The 9,564-nt window shown below is 49.3% G+C and overlaps 1 non-coding gene and 37 pseudogenes across 1 annotated transcript; all 38 read left to right on the top strand.

Moving 5' to 3' along the window:
- Positions 1-2,025: 2,025 nt before the first annotated feature.
- LOC144187831 (5S ribosomal RNA) lies at positions 2,026-2,144 on the top strand (annotated as a pseudogene).
- Positions 2,145-2,200: 56 nt separating this feature from the next.
- On the top strand, positions 2,201-2,319 carry LOC144185981 (5S ribosomal RNA). Its single transcript, XR_013324815.1, has one exon. It is a non-coding gene; the product is annotated as a 5S ribosomal RNA (ribosomal RNA).
- A 56-nt stretch (positions 2,320-2,375) lies between these two features.
- On the top strand, positions 2,376-2,494 carry LOC144184833 (5S ribosomal RNA; annotated as a pseudogene).
- Positions 2,495-2,550: 56 nt separating this feature from the next.
- LOC144191203 (5S ribosomal RNA) lies at positions 2,551-2,669 on the top strand (annotated as a pseudogene).
- A 760-nt stretch (positions 2,670-3,429) lies between these two features.
- Positions 3,430-3,558, top strand: LOC144183630 (5S ribosomal RNA; annotated as a pseudogene).
- Positions 3,559-3,614: 56 nt separating this feature from the next.
- On the top strand, positions 3,615-3,743 carry LOC144185127 (5S ribosomal RNA; annotated as a pseudogene).
- Positions 3,744-3,799: 56 nt separating this feature from the next.
- LOC144185352 (5S ribosomal RNA) lies at positions 3,800-3,928 on the top strand (annotated as a pseudogene).
- A 56-nt stretch (positions 3,929-3,984) lies between these two features.
- LOC144184173 (5S ribosomal RNA) lies at positions 3,985-4,113 on the top strand (annotated as a pseudogene).
- A 56-nt stretch (positions 4,114-4,169) lies between these two features.
- Positions 4,170-4,288, top strand: LOC144181849 (5S ribosomal RNA; annotated as a pseudogene).
- A 56-nt stretch (positions 4,289-4,344) lies between these two features.
- Positions 4,345-4,462, top strand: LOC144186067 (5S ribosomal RNA; annotated as a pseudogene).
- A 56-nt stretch (positions 4,463-4,518) lies between these two features.
- Positions 4,519-4,637, top strand: LOC144188911 (5S ribosomal RNA; annotated as a pseudogene).
- A 56-nt stretch (positions 4,638-4,693) lies between these two features.
- On the top strand, positions 4,694-4,812 carry LOC144190655 (5S ribosomal RNA; annotated as a pseudogene).
- Positions 4,813-4,868: 56 nt separating this feature from the next.
- LOC144183598 (5S ribosomal RNA) lies at positions 4,869-4,987 on the top strand (annotated as a pseudogene).
- A 231-nt stretch (positions 4,988-5,218) lies between these two features.
- LOC144183066 (5S ribosomal RNA) lies at positions 5,219-5,347 on the top strand (annotated as a pseudogene).
- A 56-nt stretch (positions 5,348-5,403) lies between these two features.
- On the top strand, positions 5,404-5,532 carry LOC144184260 (5S ribosomal RNA; annotated as a pseudogene).
- Positions 5,533-5,588: 56 nt separating this feature from the next.
- Positions 5,589-5,707, top strand: LOC144187719 (5S ribosomal RNA; annotated as a pseudogene).
- A 56-nt stretch (positions 5,708-5,763) lies between these two features.
- LOC144182128 (5S ribosomal RNA) lies at positions 5,764-5,882 on the top strand (annotated as a pseudogene).
- A 56-nt stretch (positions 5,883-5,938) lies between these two features.
- On the top strand, positions 5,939-6,057 carry LOC144191598 (5S ribosomal RNA; annotated as a pseudogene).
- Positions 6,058-6,113: 56 nt separating this feature from the next.
- LOC144187093 (5S ribosomal RNA) lies at positions 6,114-6,222 on the top strand (annotated as a pseudogene).
- A 56-nt stretch (positions 6,223-6,278) lies between these two features.
- On the top strand, positions 6,279-6,397 carry LOC144185642 (5S ribosomal RNA; annotated as a pseudogene).
- Positions 6,398-6,453: 56 nt separating this feature from the next.
- Positions 6,454-6,572, top strand: LOC144188910 (5S ribosomal RNA; annotated as a pseudogene).
- A 56-nt stretch (positions 6,573-6,628) lies between these two features.
- Positions 6,629-6,747, top strand: LOC144183044 (5S ribosomal RNA; annotated as a pseudogene).
- A 56-nt stretch (positions 6,748-6,803) lies between these two features.
- LOC144187718 (5S ribosomal RNA) lies at positions 6,804-6,922 on the top strand (annotated as a pseudogene).
- Positions 6,923-6,978: 56 nt separating this feature from the next.
- Positions 6,979-7,097, top strand: LOC144183830 (5S ribosomal RNA; annotated as a pseudogene).
- A 56-nt stretch (positions 7,098-7,153) lies between these two features.
- On the top strand, positions 7,154-7,272 carry LOC144191537 (5S ribosomal RNA; annotated as a pseudogene).
- Positions 7,273-7,328: 56 nt separating this feature from the next.
- Positions 7,329-7,437, top strand: LOC144186029 (5S ribosomal RNA; annotated as a pseudogene).
- Positions 7,438-7,493: 56 nt separating this feature from the next.
- LOC144187717 (5S ribosomal RNA) lies at positions 7,494-7,612 on the top strand (annotated as a pseudogene).
- Positions 7,613-7,668: 56 nt separating this feature from the next.
- Positions 7,669-7,787, top strand: LOC144182854 (5S ribosomal RNA; annotated as a pseudogene).
- Positions 7,788-7,843: 56 nt separating this feature from the next.
- LOC144186936 (5S ribosomal RNA) lies at positions 7,844-7,962 on the top strand (annotated as a pseudogene).
- Positions 7,963-8,018: 56 nt separating this feature from the next.
- Positions 8,019-8,147, top strand: LOC144182687 (5S ribosomal RNA; annotated as a pseudogene).
- Positions 8,148-8,203: 56 nt separating this feature from the next.
- On the top strand, positions 8,204-8,322 carry LOC144188377 (5S ribosomal RNA; annotated as a pseudogene).
- Positions 8,323-8,378: 56 nt separating this feature from the next.
- On the top strand, positions 8,379-8,497 carry LOC144189153 (5S ribosomal RNA; annotated as a pseudogene).
- A 56-nt stretch (positions 8,498-8,553) lies between these two features.
- LOC144188565 (5S ribosomal RNA) lies at positions 8,554-8,672 on the top strand (annotated as a pseudogene).
- A 56-nt stretch (positions 8,673-8,728) lies between these two features.
- On the top strand, positions 8,729-8,847 carry LOC144189341 (5S ribosomal RNA; annotated as a pseudogene).
- A 56-nt stretch (positions 8,848-8,903) lies between these two features.
- On the top strand, positions 8,904-9,022 carry LOC144190200 (5S ribosomal RNA; annotated as a pseudogene).
- A 56-nt stretch (positions 9,023-9,078) lies between these two features.
- On the top strand, positions 9,079-9,197 carry LOC144183771 (5S ribosomal RNA; annotated as a pseudogene).
- A 56-nt stretch (positions 9,198-9,253) lies between these two features.
- LOC144189027 (5S ribosomal RNA) lies at positions 9,254-9,372 on the top strand (annotated as a pseudogene).
- A 56-nt stretch (positions 9,373-9,428) lies between these two features.
- LOC144188100 (5S ribosomal RNA) lies at positions 9,429-9,547 on the top strand (annotated as a pseudogene).
- Positions 9,548-9,564: the final 17 nt, after the last annotated feature.

Below are 9,564 nucleotides of genomic sequence, written 5' to 3'. Positions count from 1 at the left end.
GGACTTTTTGCTCTCTGGCGCTTTCTTGGCCCATGGCGTCTCTTTGGCCCTGGACTCAAAGAGGTGCTCCAGCTTCCCCATGTCCACTTGGACCTTGTCCAGTGACGCCAAAAATAATCTAATCACGTAATTAGTGACAGCTGATAGTTATCGTGACGTCATGCCAGGAAAGGCAATCCAACCACTCCTGACAAGAGCATCAAATAAAGACAATTTGTCGGTCTTTCGGGAACAGATTTTCTTGAAAAATAACCCTTTCGCTATGATTTCTAGAATTTTACTGACATAATGCAAGTGCATTCGCAGCTAGCCCTCAGAGATAAAATGAGTTGGATTTCCATCTCCAACAATACCAGCCGATATGTTATTTGAGGTTCTTGATCTGAATGAATTAAATGACCTCCGGTATGCAGTACAACTGTAGAGCAATTACTTTAAATTATGTTCATTCTTTTGTCCCCCGCCTGGTGCCCGTAGATAGCTGGGATAGGCCTTAGCACCCCCCGTGACCCTTGTGAGGATAAGCGGTTGAGAGAATGAATGAATGAAAGAATACTAAACAATGTCTTTCACATGACGATCATTTATACTAAACAATTACTATTAGTTTAAGCATGTGAAACTATGATAAAATATGATTTGGATTTTACAGCATGTTTTCGTAACCTGTTTTATGTTTATTTATATAAACAATAGACACCTTGTAAAGCATTGCTGTTGCTTCACATGTATTTCTTAGGGGCCTAACATTCAACCACATCTAAGCAGCAGTACTTGTAGACTTGCATTCTGTGAAGCGCAAAGTGTCCTTCTGTTCTAAAGAGACAGAACAGCAAGAAAAGGACTCTGTGCAACCTTCTTTACTCTGTAACAGCGGGATGATGCTTTTTGTGTAGAAAGGATGGAGTACAAAGTGTAAGCGAATGAGTGGAAAGTACTGCAGACAATGTATGACTGTTTTTTTCTATTTTTTTTCCGTGCAGTTGAGGAGTGTAGTTTGCAAGATCCAGCATGCCAGTACTATTGAATGCTGGGTATTTTGCTGAGCCTTCTTTAAAAATTACTTCTCTTATCATGTAAAAGTAGTGATATCTGAACAGACAGAAGAATAGTCAGTCATTTTCTTCTTAAAAAAATAAAAATAAAATACTTGTGGTTGCTAGAGTTATACAGTAAAATAGGGGTGTGTGCATGTGGTGGTGGAGCAATATAATTTTAGTTTCAGTGAAATGAAAAATCTACAATAGTGTTCCAATAAATTGGTGGTTATTGAAGTGCTATACCAATTGAATGTAATTTCTGGTAAAATTCTGTAGCTCCAGTGTTTAACCATAAATCCTATGTGATTTTTTGTTTTACAGTATAAAATGTGAAAACACTTATAAATCCCATTTAAATTCAGTGAATTCATTTAGTTGTGCTGCCACTACAACATTGCACCCAATCGGTTAGTCTTTAATTGAATCTGATTACCAGTCGATTTGAATTGAATGACTTGACCCCGCTGAGATATTTTCTCTAAAAGAATAATGGAGTTGCTTATTTGACTATTTAGTATTGTTATTTTGTTATCTTTTTGCATTTGGTGCTTTTTTTAAACATCTACTACTTTACATTATAATTGCTTGATCTGAGGCAGTTGGGTTGTAAAGGTTTAAATCAAAATTCAAAGTACGGTAATACACATATATACACACGATGCAACAGATGTGCAGTCCATTTGCAGCGTCCAGAAGTAAAACAACATGTGAAAATTGAGTGTATAGAGTGCAAAAAGTCTTACTGCAATCAAGCTGACTTTACTCCTTTGTTATTATTGCTGACTCAAAGACAAATACCAATTTGGCCTGAAATGCACAAAAGTAAAACATAGCTGTATATATTCCTGCCTTTTCCCCCCTCTTTTATAACCTGAATATTCCAACTGACTTTGAACAATGTCAAATCCCAATTGATTTGGGTAGCAGGTGTAGAAGGTCGAATTAATACTTTAGCTCATGGGTGTCCATCTGCAAGAGCAGTACCGCTCACGGCCATACCACCCTGAAAAGGCCTGATCTCGTCCGATCTCGGAAGCCAAGCATGGTTCGGCCTGGTTAGTACCTGATTGGGAGACCGCTTGGGAATACCAGGTGCTGTGAGCATCATACCCCGCATCTTTTTCGACATTTCATGGGTGTCCATCTGCTAGTGCAGTACCGCTCACGGCCATACCACCCTGAAAAGGCCCGATCTCGTCCGATCTTGGAAGCCAAGCATGGTTGGGCCTGGTTAGTACCTGGTTGGGAGACCGCTTGGGAATACCAGGTGCTGTGAGCATCATACCCCGCATCTTTTTCGACATTTCATGGGTGTCCATCTGCAAAAGCAGTACCGCTCACGGCCATACCACCCTGAAAAGGCCCGATCTCGCCCGATCTCGGAAGCCAAGCATGGATAGACTTGTTTAGTACCAGATTGGGAGACCGCTTGGGAATACCAGGTGCAGTGAGCATCATACCCCGCATCTTTTTCGACATTTCATGGGTGTCCATCTGCTAGTGCAGTACCGCTCATGGCCATACCACCCTGAAAAGGCCCGATCTCGTCCGATCTCGGAAGCCAAGCATAGTTCGGCCTGTTTAGTACCTGATTGGGAGACCGCTTGGGAATACCAGGTGCTGTGAGCATCATACCCCGCATCTTTTTCGACATTTCATGGGTGTCTGTTGGGTTTGTTCTGTTTTACTATTATAATAGTTATATTAATTCATTTCTTTATTAAATCATTCTCTTTCTTTTCTCTGTATTAATTCATTACTTTGTTAAATCATTCTCTTTCTGTTTTTCAAAAGTGTTGAGGTCACACCAAGTCATCTTTAACCTGGACAGCCTGTTCCAGGATGGTTATACAAACAATCCACCCAATCTGGGTCCTTGAGATTTGGTGGGCCCTTGGTGACGAGGACAGGGCTATTCGGACAATAACAAGAATATTGTGATCGTTATGTAACCGTACACTTCGGGTTTTTCTGTATGTAACGATTATATGATTATGATTATATTATATGATTCTTAGGTCAAGGAGGTTGTATAATTACTCTAATCTACATGTAGTTAGGTCTAGTCCCTGTTTTTGTTATTAGTAAAATACTTTGATTGTTATTGTAGTCCCAGATGTTGTTTTTACTCATACGTGATGGAATGATCAACAACTCTGTAACTTGTGACCATAAGAATGGGACGAAAACGTCTATTCGAGGAGACGTTCGGAAGTTGTAAGGTGACACTTGCTGTAACGCTCCCCTCCGGAGGCTTTTATCTGTTGTATCCATTTCTATTTAATTAAATGTCAATAATTGAATAAGATGTCTTCCTGCAGTTATTGATAATTACGGACGAAGGTAATTATTAAAGAACCTGACAGTGTTCATCTGCAAGAGCAGTACCGCTCACGGCCATACCACCCTGATAAGGCCCGATCTCGCCCGATCTCGTCCGACCTCGGCAGCCAAGCATGGTTCGGCCTGGTTAGTACCTGATTGGGAGACCGCTTGGGAATACCAGGTGCTGTGAGCATCATACCCCGCATTTTTTTCGACATTTCATGGGTGTCCATCTGCAAGAGCAGTACCGCTCACTGCCATACCACCCTGAAAAGGCCCGATCTCGCCCGATCTCGTCCGAACTCGGCAGCCAAGCATGGTTCGGCCTGGTTAGTACCTGATTGGGAGACCGCTTGAGAATACCAGGTGCTGTGAGCATCATACCCCGCATCTTTTTCGACATTTCATGGGTGTCCATCTGCAAGAGCAGTACCGCTCACGGCCATACCGCCCTGATAAGGCCCGATCTCGCCCGATCTCGTCCGATCTCGGCAGCCAAGCATGGTTCGGCCTGGTTAATACCTGATTGGGAGACCGCTTGGGAATACCAGGTGCTGTGAGCATCATACCCCGCATCTTTTTCGACATTTCATGGGTGTCCATCTGCAAGAGCAGTACCGCTCACGGCCATACCACCCTGAAAAGGCCCAATCTCGCCCGATCTCGTCCGATCTCGGCAGCCAAGCAGGGTTCAGCCTGTTTAGTACCTGATTGGGAGACCGCTTGGGAATACCAGGTGCTGTGAGCATCTTGCCCCGCATCTTTTTCGACATTTCATGGGTGTCCATCTGCACGAGCAGTACCGCTCACGGCCATACCACCCTGAAAAGGCCCGATCTCGCCCGATCTAGGAAGCCAAGCATGGTTTGGCCTGGTTAGTACCTGATTGGGAGACCGCTTGGGAATACCAGGTGCTGTGAGCATCATACCCCGCATTTTTTTCGACATTTCATGGGTGTCTATCTGAAAGTGCAGTACCGCCCACGGCCATACCACCCTGAAAAGGCCCGATCTCGTCCGATCTCGGAAGCCAAGCATGGTTCGGCCTGTTTAGTACCTGATTGAAGACCGCTTGGGAATACCAGGTGCTGTGAGCATCATACCCCGCATCTTTTTCGACATTTCATGGGTGTCCATCTGCTGGTGCCATACCGCTCACGGCCATACCACCCTGAAAAGGCCCGATCTCGTCCGATCTCGGCAGCCAAGCATGGTTCGGCCTGTTTAGTACCTGATTGGGAGACCGCTTGGGAATACCAGGTGCTGTGAGCATCATACCCCGCATCTTTTTCGACATTTCATGGGTGTCTATCTGAAAGTGCAGTACCGCCCACGGCCATACCACCCTGAAAAGGCCCGATCTCGTCCGATCTCGGAAGCCAAGCATGGTTCGGCCTGTTTAGTACCTGTTTGGGAGACCGCTTGGGAATACCAGGTGCTGTGAGCATCATACCCCGCATCTTTTTCGACATTTCATGGGTGTCCATCTGCAAGAGCAGTACCGCCCAAGGCCATACCACCCTGAAAAGGCCCGATCTCGTCCGAACTCGGAAGCCAAGCATGGTTCGGCCTGGTTAGTATCTGTTTGGGAGACCGCTTGGGAATACCAGGTGCTGTGAGCATCATACCCCGCATCTTTTTCGACATTTCATGGGTGTCCATCTGCAAGAGCAGTACCGCTCACGGCCTTACCACCCTGAAAAGGCCCGATCTTGTCCGATTTTGGCAGCCAAACATGGTCCGGCCTGGTTCGTACCTGATTGGGAGACCGCTTGGGAATACCAGGTGCTGCGAGCATCATACCCCGCATCTTTTTCGACATTTCATGGGTGTCCATCTGCAAGAGCAGTACCGCTCACGGCCATACCACCCTGATAAGGCCCGATCTCGTCCGATCTCGTCCGATCTCGGCAGCCAAGCATGGTTTGGCCTGGTTAGTACCTGATTGGGAGACCACTTGGGAATACCAGGTGCTGTGAGCATCATACCCCGCATCTTTTTCCACATTTCATGGGTGTCCATCTGCTAGTGCAGTACCGCTCACGGCCATACCACCCTGATAAGGCCCGATCTCGTCCGATTTCGTCCGATCTCGGCAGCCAAGCATGGTTCGGCCTGGTTAGTACCTGATTGGGAGACCGCTTGGGAATACCAGGTGCTGTGAGCATCATACCCCGCATCTTTTTCGACATTTCATGGGTGTCCATCTGCTAGTGCAGTACCGCTCACGGCCATACCACCCTGAAAAGGCCCGATCTCGTCCGATCTCGGAAGCCAAGCATGGTTCGGCCTGTTTAGTACCTGATTGGGAGACCGCTTGGGAATACCAGGTGCTGTGAGCATCATACCCCGCATCTTTTTCGACATTTCATGGGTGTCCATCTGCTAGTGCAGTACCGCTCACGGCCATACCAGCCTGAAAAGGCCCGATCTCGTCCGATCTCGGAAGCTAAGCATGGTTCGGCCTGTTTAGTACCTGATTGGGAGACCGCTTGGGAATACCAGTTGCTGTGAGCATCATACCCCGCATCTTTTTCGACATTTCATGGGTGTCCATCTGCAAGAGCAGTACCGCTCACGGCCATACCACCCTGAAAAGGCCCGATCTCGTCCGATCTCGGAAGCCAAGCATGGTTCGGCCTGGTTAGTACCTGATTGGGAGACCGCTTGGGAATACCAGGTGCTGTGAGCATCATACCCCGCATCTTTACCGACATTTCATGGGTGTCCATCTGCTAGTGCAGTACCGCTCACGGCCATACCACCCTGAAAAGGCCCGATCTCGGCAGCCAAGCATGGTTCGGCCTGTTTAGTACCTGATTGGGAGACCGCTTGGGAATACCAGGTGCTGTGAGCATCATACCCCGCATCTTTTTCGACATTTCATGGGTGTCCATCTGCAAGAGCAGTACCGCTCATGGCCATACCACCCTGAAAAGGCCCGATCTCGTCCGATCTCGGAAGCCAAGCATGGTTCGGCCTGGTTAGTACCTGATTGGGAGACCGCTTGGGAATACCAGGTGCTGTGAGCATCATACCCCGCATCTTTATCGACATTTCATGGGTGTCCATCTGCTAGTGCAGTACCGCTCACGGCCATACCACCCTGAAAAGGCCCGATCTCGTCCGATCTCGGCAGCCAAGCATGGTTCGGCCTGTTTAGTACCTGATTGGGAGACCGCTTGGGAATACCAGGTGCTGTGAGCATCATACCCCGCATCTTTTTCGACATTTCATGGGTGTCCATCTGCAAGTGCAGTACCGCTCACGGCCATACCACCCTGAAAAGGCCCGATCTCGCCCGATCTCGGCAGCCAAGCATGGTTCGGCCTGTTTAGTACCTGATTGGGAGACCGCTTCGGAATACCAGGTGCTGTGAGCATCATACCCCGCATCTTTTTCGACATTTCATGGGTGTCCATCTGCTAGTGCAGTACCGCTCACGGCCATACCACCCTGAAAAGGCCCGATCTCGTCCGATCTCGGAAGCCAAGCATGGTTCGGCCTGTTTAGTACCTGATTGGGAGACCGCTTGGGAATACCAGGTGCTGTGAGCATCATACCCCGCATCTTTTTCGACATTTCATGGGTGTCCATCTGCAAGTGCAGTACCGCACATGGCCATACCACCCTGAAAAGGCCCAATCTCGTCCGATCTTGGAAGCCAAGCATGGTTCGGCCTGTTTGGTACCTGATTGGGAGACCGCTTGGGAATACCAGGTGCTGTGAGCATCATACCCCGCATCTTTCTCGACATTTCATGGGTGTCCATCTGCAAGAGCAGTACCGCTCACGGCCATACCACCCTGAGAAGGCGCGATCTCGTCCGATCTCGGAAGCCAAGCATGGTTCGGCCTGTTTAGTACCTGATTGGGAGACCGCTTGGGAATACCAGGTGCTGTGAGCATCATACCCCGCATCTTTTTCGACATTTCATGGGTGTCCATCTGCAATAGCAGTACCGCTCACGGCCATACCACCCTGAAAAGGCCCGATCTCGGAAGCCAAGCATGGTTCGGCCTGGTTAGTACCTGATTGGGAGACCGCTTGGGAATACCAGGTGCTGTGAGCATCATACCCCGCATCTTTTTCGACATTTCATGGGTGTCCATCTGCTAGTGCAGTACCGCTCACGGCCATACCACCCTGAAAAGGCCCGATCTCGTCCGATCTCGGAAGCCAAGCATGGTTCGGCCTGTTTAGTACCTGATTGGGAGACCGCTTGGGAATACCAGGTGCTGTGAGCATCATACCCCGCATCTTTTTCGACATTTCATGGGTGTCCATCTGCTAGTGCAGTACCGCTCACGGCCATACCACCCTGAAAAGGTCCGATCTCGTCCGATCTCGGAAGCCAAGCATGGTTCGGCCTGTTTAGTACCTGATTGGGAGACCGCTTGGGAATACCAGGTCCTGTGAGCATCATACCCCGCATCTTTTTCGACATTTCATGGGTGTCCATCTGCTAGTGCAGTACCGCTCACGGCCATACCACCCTGAAAAGGCCCGATCTCGTCCGATCTCGGCAGCCAAGCATGGTTCGGCCTGGTTAGTACCTGATTGGGAGACCGCTTGGGAATACCAGGTGCTGTGAGCATCATACCCCGCATCTTTTTCGACATTTCATTGGTGTCCATCTGCAAGAGCAGTAGCGCTCACGGCCATACCACCCTGATAAGGCCCGATCTCGCCCGATCTCGTCCGATCTCGGCAGCCAAGCATGGTTCGGCCTGGTTAGTACCTGATTGGGAGACCGCTTGGGAATACCAGGTGCTGTGAGCATCATACCCCGCATCTTTTTCGACATTTCATGGGTGTCCATCTGCAAGAAGAGTACCGCTCACGGCCATACCACCCTGATAAGGCCCGATCTCGTCTGATCTCGGCAGCCAAGCATGGTTCGGCCTGGTTAGTACCTGATTGGGAGACCGCTTGGGAATACCAGGTGCTGTGAGCATCATACCCCGCATCTTTTTCGACATTTCATGGGTGTCCATCTGCTAGTGCAGTACCGCTCACGGCCATACCACCCTGAAAAGGCCCGATTTCGTCCGATCTTGGAAGCCAAGCATGGTTCGGCCTGGTTAGTACCTGGTTGGGAGACCGCTTGGGAATACCAGGTGCTGTGAGCATCATACCCCGCATCTTTTTCGACATTTCATGGGTGTCCATCTGCTAGTGCAGTACCGCTCACGGCCATACCACCCTGAAAAGGACCGATCTCGTCCGATCTCGGAAGCCAAGCAAGGTTCGGCCTGGTTAGTACCTGATTGGGAGACCGCTTGGGAATACCAGGTGCTGTGAGCATCATACCCCGTATCTTTTTCGACATTTCATGGGTGTCCATCTGCAAGAGAAGTACCGCTCACGGCCATACCACCCTGAAAAGGCCTGATCTCGTCCGATCTCGGAAGCCAAGCATGGTTTGGCCTGGTTAGTACCTGATTGGGAGACTGCTTGGGAATACCAGGTGCTGTGAGCATCATACCCCGCATCTTTTTCGACATTTCATGGGTGTCCATCTGCAAGAGCAGTACCGCTCACGGCCATACCACCCTGAAAAGGCCCGATCTCGTCCGATCTAGGAAGCCAAGCATGGTTCGGCCTGGTTAGTACCTGATTGGGAGACCGCTTGGGAATACCAGGTGCTGTGAGCATCATACCCCGCATCTTTTTCGACATTTCATGGGTGTCCATCTGCTAGTGCAGTACCGCTCACGGCCATACCACCCTGAAAAGGCCCGATCTCGCCCGATCTCGGAAGCCAAGCATGGTTCGGCCTGTTTAGTACCTGATTGGGAGACCGCTTGGGAATACCAGGGGCTGTGTGCATCATACCCCGCATCTTTTTCGACATTTCATGGGTGTCCATCTGCTAGTGCAGTACCGCTCACGGCCATACCACCCTGAAAAGGCCCGATCTCGTCCGATCTCGGAAGCCAAGCAAGGTTCGGCCTGGTTAGTACCTGATTGGGAGACCGCTTGGGAATACCAGGTGCTGTGAGCATCATACCCCGCATCTTTTTCGACATTTCATGGGTGTCCATCTGCAAGAGAAGTACCGCTCACGGCCATACCACCCTGAAAAGGCCCGATCTCGTCCGATCTCGGAAGCCAAGCATGGTTTGGCCTGGTTAGTACCTGATTGGGAGACCACTTGGGAATACCAGGTGCTGTGAGCATCATACCCCGCATCTTT

Source organism: Stigmatopora nigra, unplaced genomic scaffold, assembly GCF_051989575.1.
Source record: "Stigmatopora nigra isolate UIUO_SnigA unplaced genomic scaffold, RoL_Snig_1.1 HiC_scaffold_24, whole genome shotgun sequence".
Lineage (NCBI taxonomy): Eukaryota > Metazoa > Chordata > Actinopteri > Syngnathiformes > Syngnathidae > Stigmatopora > Stigmatopora nigra.
The sequence above is the reverse complement of the archived record's forward strand: the minus strand, read 5'-3'. Positions and strand labels throughout refer to the sequence as shown.